Source organism: Alosa sapidissima, chromosome 18 (genome assembly GCF_018492685.1).
Source record: "Alosa sapidissima isolate fAloSap1 chromosome 18, fAloSap1.pri, whole genome shotgun sequence".
In the NCBI taxonomy this organism is placed as follows: domain Eukaryota; kingdom Metazoa; phylum Chordata; class Actinopteri; order Clupeiformes; family Clupeidae; genus Alosa; species Alosa sapidissima.
Window position 1 is genome coordinate 22,115,636 of NC_055974.1, and position 12,872 is coordinate 22,128,507.

A 12,872-nucleotide genomic window follows, 5' to 3' on the forward strand; every position below is an offset into this window, starting at 1 on the left:
GATGACAGTGAAACGGCGTGTACATAAAAAATCACTCCGACCGACACCAGTCACGGGGAGAGAGATATATTTTCTCTCTGCACCAGGGTGCTCGCGTCCGTCCCGTCAAGGTCAGACGCACAGCACCTCGAAAACACTTCATGATTGCCTTAATATTGATCCCTTCGAGGTGTATCTCACCCGTACCCCCCACACAGTATCATTTCAGAGATGAACATCCTGGAGTCTCGAGTCTCGTTAAGCACCCATTCAGAGAAAAAAACAAAATTCTTTCACACACACACACACACCCACACCAGACATGCAAGCGCACACACATGCACCAGACGCAGATGCATGCACACAAACCCACATAAGCAAGACATGCAGACATGAACACACACACACACACACTTGCTCTAGCTCACAAACACATCACAGACACACATGGTGGTCCCAGCTGGTGGCCAACCGTCACAGCTGTGAGCGTGTATAGGTGATGCTTTACATGCCTACAGACACTGCTGTGAGCGTGTAGATGATGCTTTACGTGCCTACAGACACTGATGCTGCTTCTGCTGTTGCTCTGCCAGCACTAACAATCATTCTTGGGACGCTATCTGCAATCTGACGTGATATGTGTTTTTCCCTTTCCCAGCTTGTCTTTATCTTTAAACTAGAAAGCTCGGGCCTCACCAAGCTGATCTTTTCAATCAGCGTCATAGCGGCGAGCGTTTGTTTATCATTTATCGCACATTTATCGACATTTATCGCACACATTTGTCAGGAATCCCAAGCTGTGTGTCCTTGACGTTGGCTGTTTGTTTTCCTTTTTATGTTTTTTTTTTTTTTTGTCTTTTCTTTCCTCTCCTAAGCAATCTGTTAACGTCTAGTGTAATCATAATCACTGCAGATCTCATTTTTATATTTTCTTATGTCCTCCCAAGAGATGCCTTGAAGGCAAGTTTCCCTCACGTAATACACTGTTCTTATTGGTTGGTGGGTGTGTCAAAGAATCCTCGAGCTATATCGGAGCCAAAAAAAAATTCAATAAGTTCAAGTAGCTGTGATCACAAAGCATGGATGTGGCTTGCAGGCAATTTAAAACCTGAGAAAAATAGTCTTCTCGCGCTGTTCTTTTTTTCTTCTTTCTACTCTCAGATAAACGTGTCAATAGAGTGGGAGTCAGAGTCTAATTGAACCGCTTGCTGGGTCAATAAGATACAACTGATACACTGATATCAAACACCTGAAGCTTTTAGCCTAACAAGCTGAGCTTGATTAAGTCTTTCTACTGAGGGCGAAACATGTGATGAGCAGATAGTCTAACTGAGTCATCTATGCACACAAAAAATAATTCTGGTCAGATAGATTTGGGTCAAGTAATGAAGGCCTGGGGGGGAAAATCAATCCACTGCACACACACACACACCAGACATGCACGCACACAAACACACATAAGCCAGACATACACACATGAACACACACACACACACACACACACACATACTTGCTCTCTAGCTCACAGACACACATCCACTTGTTGACTCCTCTTGCCATTTTCTGAAGTGTGAACTAAATTATAGATATCTAATTTCACATAATCTCCAGGCCAGAAGCCTTTTTGGGAAAAACAACACCATGGATATTTTATCACAATTGACAAAAAAAATACAAATAAAAAAAAAACCCACAGTGCCCTGCAGTGCAAATACTTAATCTAACTGTAGAAGCAAGGAAGCAGGAGATGAACTTGACACACACTCACACACACAAGAAAGCAGGATGTGAACCTCACACATACACACACACACACAGAGACAGTCTCTCTGAACAACTGGTCCCGTATACAGACTAAAGTAACATGGATAAACACTTGTGTCAGCTAAAGATGGCATCTTGCTGCATTTGCACATACATACACACATACAGTACATAAACTCCTGAACAGCTTCTCCAGATCCTTAATGACTGTTGTTGCTCTGATTCCGGCTCCCAATAGAACAGCACAGAGGCCCTGGGTGTAATTCCCCAGTCAGACTGGAGAGCCTCTGCCTAGTGAGACCCAGGGGACGCAACCCACCTGCATGGTGAGATGAGCATGTGAAGTATGTATCACAATCTAACCAGGCCTGACTCACTTTATTACATAAGCGCTCAACAGCAATCATTTGAGCTAACCCCAATCATTTTGCTAAATTGTTAGTTTATATTAAGCAAGTTAGTTTATATGCATGTTATATTTCCATATAGCAATATCATATTTCCAGCACTATTTCTATGGTACATTGATAGCTCTCATACTCAGTAATTTGATTGAATATTTTTGCAATAGGCACTTTGTATGTGCATGTACATGTATATCATTTCACCTAGTGTTTAAAGTCAATATTGTGTCAGTGTGTGATTTTGAGGTGTATGTGTGTTCTTGAACTGTGCCATGTGTAGGTGCACTAATAGTGGCAATCACATGTATAACATTTATAACTATAATTATAATTCTCATGAATTTATAAATAATAACTGTTTTGTGATCTCCATAGTCCTAAGTCCTAAGTGTAACAAGAGACTATAGCTACATGTATTTCACACAAGAGTGCCAAAGGATAGGCCTAAACATGGTGGTTCAGAGGCTCATTGTGTTCTCTGTGAGACTGTCATACCATCAAGCCTGTACCAAACGCTTATAAACTGACTTGACCATCCAACAGCCTGAAAGCTGATTTGCAAATTAGCAACAATGGTGACACTATATTGCTAAATCATCGAGATACTACGCGAGTACTAGTACCCTAGTACTAATGATAGCTTATGGCTAGGCAAGTCATCTTCTAAGGCATTTATATGTCATATTTACCTCAATGTTATAGTCTCATAGGTGCCAACTCTCACGCATTGGCCGTGAGACACACGCATTTGATTAGTTTCACACACTCACACGCCACACCCCCGATTTCTCACGCTGAAGTGTCAACCCGGTCGGTCAGATGCCTGAAAAATGAGTTTAGCCTATAGATCTACCTGTTGAGCCACGGTTATGCTTTCAGAGACGGTGAGAGGGTTCAAGAGCACCCCCTGTCTGTGGAATTTTCTAAATTTTCTCTCATTTGCGATGCTACTTCAGAAGCCGTCCCAGTCGCATTCATTCCCCCGCATTTCCCCGGCTTCAGGTATGCTTTGAGTGTTATTGAGTATTTTTCACGCTGAAGTGTCAACCTGGTAGGTCAATTACCTGACAGATGAGGTTCAACTAAACTAAACCTATACATATGTTTTATATGGTTCGCGAGAAAATTAACATTGAACCGACGTGCAATTTAGGCTAATCATATTTGCATTTTGCACACAGTGCACACCCATTACTCACACAACCCAAACCCAATATCACAATAAACAGCAAACCGTACCGAATACGAGGATATAAAGCATGCCTCTGTGCAATAAGTGGTTCCTGAGTAATCCGGTTTTAAAATTGCAACACATTTCTACATAGCCTCATTGGGGCGAAATTATAATGTATTCTAATGTAAACTATTTGTCAGTAGGCCTACATACATTTTTGTAAATGGCTCAGCCATAGATTATCCCACTATCATAGTTCTTATATTGTCAGGTTCCAGCCAATCATATTACAGATAAATGAATATAGTTATATTGGCATGACCAATATATTATCTTAAATAAACTAGCTGAATAACACAGGTGACCACTTTTGCATAATTTCATGGAGTGCTGAAATGTACACACATTTCTGAACATTTCTGAACTGTGAAATGTAGCATATGTTTTTGTGGTTGTGAACTTATTGCAATATCACTATAACTATTCCACCTGTGTGTGCATGGTTATAATTCTGAAGTGCAAAATATCTTAGGCTACAGCACAAATATTTCCATAAAAATAAGCAAGTCTGACCTCTGAATTTATTTTGAAAGTGCACCTGATTGATGCATTTAAAAGTTAAAATATAGAAACATTTCTTAAATTCTTACAAAACACACACCAAAGCGCCAAATCCCCTGCAGTGTTGAAGAGATCAGTCATCCCCCTCACTTTTGATAAGGTAAAAAGCCTTATAGGTACACCAAATAAATAATAACCTATAGGTTTACGCTAGGCTATGTAAAACTCCCCATTACCAGCATCACGTCACTAACCAAGACTGCACAATCTCTATTCACTCTGTTGGATATCTGAAGCCAGTTTGTCTACTTAGATACTGTAAATCCTCAAATTATGGCCGGGGTCTTAAGACAAAGTACAGGCCTTTAGGGGCAGGATTGTATTTGAGACAGCCCTTTATTTCTTATGCGAGTTTTATTTTGAGACATGCGTTTCTTGGAGCGGCATACTGGTAGGCCTTCAAAAGCATGACATTTTCGGTTTAGTTTGATATTTAATTTACTTTTGGACCGTTTGATTATATTGTTAAATGTTGGGACTGATGGGCACTGAAATCTGGGGAGGTATTTGATGATCACTATTACGTTCCATGTAGCTGAAAGAGTGTCGGGATTTCAAACAAACCATCTGCTTTCATGCGTTCATTGAACGTGCTGTAATGGAAACCTTATTGCGTAGCCAAGTAGCCTTGAGTTATTTTTAAATTATGCATGATTTACTTGTTATTAATTTCGTAGGCTGGCTTTATTTTGTTATATAGAAGTATCTAAATAACCTGTTAAAATGTACCAGAATTCAGGAAATTGCATCTAGTCAAAAAAAAAAATTCTGGGGGAAGACCCCCATACCCCCCCCTCTGAAATGTCCCACCCACTTTCACAATGCCTCCGACACCCATGCTCCTAGTAGTAGGCTAGATCCCTTTGATACCAATGTTCATTTAACTCTGGGACCCTGGTCCCAGGGATGGATTACTGCACGGGCCTTCCGGGCCCAGATCCAGGGGCCCAAGGTGTCAGGGGGCCCTGAAGCCCAAGCCTTTGCATGGAATCATTGCCTCAATATCAACACATCAGGATGTAGGCTATGAATCTGATTGAATTTAGTATTGGCCATCCCCAAAATGCTAGCCTGACGAGCCAGACCCACATTAAAATGTAGGGTCTGGGCACTCACCGTTCGCAGTGCTCAGTCCGAGAGGCGGGATAATCGGTTGTCTTTCAGATTCCCTCTGCACGCAATAGGACAGCACTGAGTCCCATGCGTTTTCCCACCAGCGGAGCTAGTTGGCTAGTTTAAACTTTTCCCATCTCAAAACAAGCTTAACTCGTGTCACACTGTTGTCCAACAGCAATATCCATCTTCTTTGTTTTCAAGTAGCAGGGAATTCAAGTCAAACTGTTGCAACTGTGCCATTAATCATTATGTTATGCCCCCCTAACGACTCTATAGACCATTTGATTGGCCTGATAGAAGTTTAATTTTTCGAGCTCACAAGCCAACGGAGAGTTGCTAGACTAGCCCTGGAAGCATATGTAATTTGCTGCCGCTAGGGTGTGTCTAGATTTCTAAGCTACCAAAATGCACCAGAATACAGGAAATCACATCAAACAAATGAAAAAAATTCTGGGGGAAGACCCCCAAACCCCCCTTCCACATATGCAACAATTAGTGGGGAGCCCTTAATACATGTGGGCCCAGGGGCCCAAAAGTTCATAATCCGTCCATGCCTGGTCCCTACACCTGAGAACCACTGATGTATGTTTTTTTTACTGTACGGTATAATGCTGAATGAGCCAAACAAAAATGTCCGCATCAAAATTTTGGTTGGCCCCACCAAATCTCACTCCAAGGTTTTTTGAAAAGTTGGCAGCCCTGTAGTCTTATGATGTTGATGTAAAAGGCTTCTTCCTTACTGGGTGGATGCTGGCAGACTATTGTTGTGTAGGCACCCTGAAAAAAAACCAGTGCAAGTTAGTACCTTGTAATGCCACAAGGCTTGGTGCTAATTAGGCCCACATGCTAAAGCAGACAATAAGCACACAAATATTTATCTGAGATAGACTTGAGTGTGCGTGACAATGATAATGCAAAAATAAGGTTAGAAAAAGACAAAAATCAGAGGAGGCCCATTAAGAAAGTAAGAAAGAAAGATTGCAAGGCTTGTTTTGGTAAAAGCCATTTGAGCTAATGGACCGCTTAGCATCTCTGCACTTATGGAGATCTATTGAGTTTTGGGAGAAAGGCCTCGCTAATTAGGAGACTACTTGCTCCGCTCCGCATTCTGAACAAACAACCAGGAAAAGCCACCGCTTAATCAGAATAGACAGGTGCGTTCTTCTTCTTCTTCTTCTTCTTTTTCTTCTTCTTCTTCTACTTATTCAAGCTATATCAACCATCAAAGTGTAAAAGGATTGTAATGCCTTGTTATTGTTGTCAATTATAAACCCTGTGAATGGTGACTACATGCTCAAATAATCCTTACACAATAACCAATCCAGGTAAATGTCAGAATCTACAATAATGTGGGACTTTAAACAAGATTTATCTTTACAGTGATGTAATGGAACAGGTGCTATTATTAACAAAGCTGTCATAATTGTCATTTCTTAATGCAGCATGAAACTATCGGATCTCGAGCGATTGACCAGACTATCTGTCGTTGCTGGAACTTACCAGTGATCTTCAGATAAGTCCATAATTGTATATCCGTTGAACATGTGGTGTGAAATGAAACATGAAAATGTCCAATCTCTCTCTCTCTCTTTTCTTTCTCTCTCTCTCTCTCACACACAAATATAAACAAAAAACAAAACCCATTAACACGTACATCCCCCAACACACACACACACACACACACACACACACACACACACACACACAGTTGTCTTGTGACTTGTCAGTAGAAATGAAGAAAGAGAACCTCGCTGTTTAGAACAAGCAGCCAGTGAACCAGCCACCCTTCATATTGTGTTCCGCACCTTCAATCTCCACCACTACACAGACCTCTTCTCATTCTCTTGTCTACGTGTCTATGTGGTGATAGACATCACTACAGGGAGATAAATATGTGAAGTATTCAATCCAGTTTTTCTCCAACTTTATTAAATAACTATGGTTAAGCTCCACCACACACATTCCTTCTCCACAAACATCTTCTCCTTCTTCACTTCTCTCTCTCTCTCTATCCCCCTCTCTAACTTGTGCATGTGGTGATAGATAGACATCAACAGTGAGATAAATATGTGAAGTATTCAATGTGGTTTGCACCAAATATATAAAACTATATGGTTAAGCTCTTTTATCGGTTCTATATATGCCCTAGTGTCAGCCCCAGCCTTGTAGTGTGTTAATCTTTCTCTGTGCTGGTGTAAGGCTTTCATCAATGGCCTGCTGCCCAGCCAGCTACACTCTCCAGAGGAATATAATTATGGGATGGAAATGTCACATGGGAGGCATCAGGATTTGCATTGCATAGGTATGTGCTTCACTGTATTAATTTATTACTTGTTACCTGTTATACTTGTTACTACATATTTGTCATTTTTGGTCACAGGAATTTGTCTGTGTGTGTGTTCGTGTGAGTCCCCATATAACTATATACTACTAGCGTATCATCACAAATTCCTGCTCTTGGTGAGAGAGAAAAAGAGATCCTACCATAGCATAATTCCATAAAAAAAAGTGCCTCACACACAAACACCTTGCACACACCATGAAGAAACAAGTAAAGACAACATGGCAACATGGCCACTAGACATATGTGCACACCACTTCCATTTTCACATTTATTTGGATCAATAAGTTCATAAAGGTAGAACTGTGAACAACAACACTCAGTTTTACACCCTTGTTGTCAGTTGGTGCTGTAGTATCTAAACAAATTCCTGCACTTCATCACTTTTCGATTTGCCACTAGACATGTGAACACCACATCCATTTTCACATTTATTTGGATCAATGAGTTCATAACAAAATGTTTAACTTTAAATTGCAACGTTCAGTTTTACATCGTTGTTGTCAGTTTAATAGTCCCCGTATAAATGCATACTGCTGGTAGTATCGAAACAAATTCCTACTTATCGTCCAGCAGACACAGTCAAATAATAAATGGAACAAGAGAGAAAATGAGATCTTCCCATAGCCCTTATTCCCTAGAAAGTGCCTCATACACAAACACACACACACACACACACAAACACACACGCACACACATGCATAAACGCACACACACACACACACATACACACACACTAGGGTTGGGTATTGTTTGGGTTTTATCTGATACCGGTGCTAAATCGATACTTTTAAAACGGTGCCGGTGCCGAAACGGTGCCTGAACCGGTACTTTGTTTTTAAAATGTTTTAAATTAAAATGGTATAAAGCATGAATTGCTTTTTTTTATTATTGATAAGACAAATTTGAACATAAAATTTAACTGTTATATTCAATTTACTATCAATATCTCATTGCTCCTACGAATAATACATTTAAATGTTATAACAGCTTTCCATGCATGCACACACAATAGTATGCTAAAGTTCTGCTTTCTAGTTTATCCAGTGTAGGCGGTTTGCCATAAGGTATGTTAAAACCACTTTCCATAAAACTGCCAGGTCATGGACAACGGCATTTGCAAGCAAGCTAATCTAACAGGGACTCTACTTTCCAGTTAATTCAGTGTGTTCCCAGATGCTTTAAGAAATGTCGTGTCTTAACCCATAACACGCAATAGTTTTGAACATGTTAGGCTACATGTCGGTGTTTAGATTCCCAGCGCTAGCCTAGTAGGCATTTTAACAGCAACTATGGCTATGCGCTAACACCAGTCAGCTGAGTTTAATTAGCGATAACGTACGGAGATGGTTTCGTAGCCTCTTTGACAGCTCAGTGACATCAGGTATACCTACATATATTTATGTTTTTGCCAGCTAACTTTTAACATGATCTTCAAATTCATTGTGATGCTATATGGGCCTCCTGCACATGAAAGATTAATATCATGCCATTATGTTGTTTAGAACACACCGTGAAATACAGTTTTCACCTTACAACTTTGCTGATAACATTTCAAATAAATGCCAGTTAGCGCATTAGCAAGGATATTTTGTAACATATAGGCTACTGTTGATGTTGTTTCATAGCCTTTTGCTTGTGTGTAGTTAGGCCCACTGCTTGACAGGAGCTCGCGATATCGCTTTAAAGTAAGCTACTTGGGCTCACGCAAGCTGTCAAACACTGTCCACTCGCCTATGTGGTGCACCCCTCTGGTTTATACAGTGCTTATGTTAGCTAACTGTATATGGATGTGTTGCTATCAGAGCAAGACGTTAGAGATGGCGCATGATATGCAGTGATGCCTCGTATAAAAAAAAATATATATTTTTTTTTTTATTAAGCACCGAAATGAGGCACTGAAATCCACGTTGTTATTCGATGCAGTTACTACCGTTTGCTTCGGCACCGGCGCCATATTAGAACCGTGTTTCGGTGCCCAACCCTAACACACACTCACACACACATTCATGTGTGGGCATGCAGCCTTGCAGTCCCTAAGCGGTGTGGTCTGAAGGTTCAGGATCGATGGCATGGGTGGCTGTGACTACTCCAGATACCCACCCCCTCTGCCATAGACTCCCATCGGAGTGTGAGTGCCTCTCTGTTAATGTGTCCCCCTGGTATTGATCACCTAATCCACTTTCTGACCTCTTCTCTCTCTCTCTCTCTCTCTCTCTCTCTCTCTCTCTCTCTCTCTCTCTCTCTCTCTCTTTGTTTATCCCCCTCTTTCTCTCCATCCATCTCTCTCTCTGTCCTCCTTTTGGTATTTCACCCAGCCTCTATTTCTCTCTTTCTCTCACCAACTTTCTCTCTCTCTCTCTCTCTCTCTCTCTCTGTGTCTCTCTATTTCCCAGAATGCCATAACTTAATAGATCCCTTTGGGAAGAAAGGGGTTGCTGAACTGGAAGACAAAAATGTCAGCCCACGACTGGCCCGCTAGAAAGCCAGCTTAATTGTGTGGAGCATCGCCACTTGAGCAAATGGTAGTGGAGCAGGGCAGGAAACAGGGGGGAGGGAGGGAGAGAGAGAGAGAAAGAAAGAGAGAGAGGAGCAGGAATAGGGAAAAGCGGACAGCATGCAGGAAAGACGAGAATGAGAATAGATTCAGTAGAGTGGGATTGTGGAAATATCGAGTTCTAGGAACAATGAAAGAGGGTGGATGGACAGAGAGATATAGAGCAAGAGAGAGAGAAAGATAAGAGAGAGAGAGATAAGAGAGAGAGGATAAATGAGAAGAGTGAGTGGAGAATGAACGTGTGTGCTGTAGTATGGGGCGCCAAATGTAACATGCCTTATTTTGTGGACAGAATGACTTTCGTGTGATGAAATACATATATTCATTACGAAACCATGTTACATCGTAACGCCTTTTGTCCACGGAATGCACAAATTGGTTTGCATTGTGTCCACGAAACACTGAAGAGAACACATCATTTCGTGGACGAAATTGACTGGTGGCCTTTTCCTTTCGTGGATATAATGCTGAATGCAGTATTCACTGTCGTAGACGAAATGTTTGGTCAAAAGTAATTCTGTCTACGTAAATACGGAATGCACCTACACGCATCATTCTGTGCATCCTATTTCAATTTCGTCCACAGAATTATTGTGTGGTGTTACAGAAGGCATTCCGTCCACGCAATAGTAACTTAACAACTTACGAAATGCATTCAGTGACATATGCTTTCATTCTGTGGACGAAATGCATAATAGAATCACGTACAATACATTTCGTGAGTCAGCAGTTTACGAAATTAATTATGTGTCACGATAATTTCATTACGTGGACGAAATGCATAACAGAATCACGAAATCAGTTTTGTGACCTGCTGCAATACATTTCGTGAGTCAGCAGTTTACGGAATGAATTATGTGTCACGATAATTTCATTACATGGACGAAATGCATAATAGAATCACAAAATCAGTTTTGTGACCTGCTAAAATACATTTCGTGAGTCAGCAGTTTGCGGAATGAATTAGCCAGTGGGTAGCCTAGGCTACCATTTAGAAGTGGCCACTTCAATCGCGCCTCCCGTTAGTCAGAGCTCCTTGAAACAAAGGAAAGTCCTTTATTTGGACGGGCAAGTAGGCATAGCGATTAGGCCTATTATGCGCGCACTCCAGCGAGACGATAAACTAGGCCTACTGTTAGACCTACAAGTCGCGATTTATTAGGCTATTCAATCGCTATACTGTTTTCATGAACATTACAGGAATCCACTTCATTCATTGTTTTAAATATCGTTGCTTAGCCCACGAGTTTGTCAGTTTCACTTGCACAGACACGCATAGACTTTGAATGAGCACTCACAGCCTACCACTACCACCTAGGCTAATGTTATGCCTCTATATTTGATGAATTAAGAAGTAGGCCTATGCATTGATCAGGGAAACATTTAGTTTCTTTTTCTTTCGGTCCACGGTTTCAGCAGTTGTGCCGCAAAATTAACAGACAGAAGCACCGGGCATAGACTTAATCTAGCCTAAATTCGTGGTCCAGTGGACCAGCAATCTACTCGTCGAAGAGGCTCATAGTTTGAAGATCATAGACCATAGATAATTCAGAGAAAGCCTATGCAGTTGCTTTTCGCGGACCTAGGCTAGGTCAAGCACGGCCTGGCACCGGTTTGCGGATTGCCAATCACACTGCCGTTGCAAAGCCTCTGAATGCAGCCAGCTGTCCCGTTTACTGGCAATCCTACAGCGGACTTAAGCTGCCACCTCGTGGCGAAAAGTTGCAATACATTTCACGCAGCTCTGTGAATAACGGGAGGCGCGAGTGCCACTTCTAAATGGGACCCACTGGCTAATTGATTCCGCAAACTGCTGACTCACGAAATGTATTTTAGCAGGTTACAAAACTGATTTCGTGATTCTCTTATGCATTTTGTCCACGTAATACAATTATCGTGACACATAATTCATTCCGTAAACTGCTGACTCACGAAATGAATTGTAGCAGGTCACAAAGCTGATTTTGTGATTCTGTTATGCATTTCGTCCACGTAATAAAATTATCCTGACACATAATTAATTTCGTAAACTGCTGACTCACGAAATGTATTGTAGCAGGTCACAAAACTGATTTCGTGATTCTGTTATGCATTTTGTCCACGTAATGAAATTATCGTGACACATAATTAATTTCGTAAACTGCTGACTCACGAAATGTATTGTACGTGATTCTATAATGCATTTCATCCACAGAATGAAAGCATATGTCACTGAATGCATTTCGTAAGTTATTAAGTTAATATTGCGTGGACGGAATGCCTTCTGTAACACAACACAGTACTTTCGTGGACGAAATTGAAATGGGATTCACAGAATGATGTGTGTAGGTGCATTCCGTATTTTCGTAGACAGAATTACTTTTGACCAAAAAAAAGAGTTTATTTCTTTAAAAAGAGTTTATTATTTATTTATAGAGAGAGATGAGGTGTGGGATCCACTTGCAAATCAAGAATCAGATAAATGGGACAAACATCCAATTGCGACTCTGCATGTTGAGTTTTGCAAAAACATAAGTCCACCGACACACTACAAACAATGAATGCAGAGCTGAATTAGGAATACATCCACTCATAGGAAAAGAACGATTAAATCATACCTGTCAACACTCCTGTTTTTCAAAAATCATTGATCCATTCATTTTTTTTAGTCTGCCAGATTGTGTATGTGTGGCCATTGGGAGTTAAAACCCAGTTGTATTATACCACAATATGGTCTGACTACGCCACTCCCATTTATTGGACTGGGATGAGAGACCCAACTAGTACTGTAGACTAATGATGTACCCCACGCTAGTATTATTCAAGTGAATGAAACAATTGGAGGCTGATGTAGCAAAAGCAATGTCGACATAATTTATTTATGGTCTTCATTACATTACATTACATTACATTACATTTAGCAGACACTTCTTGACC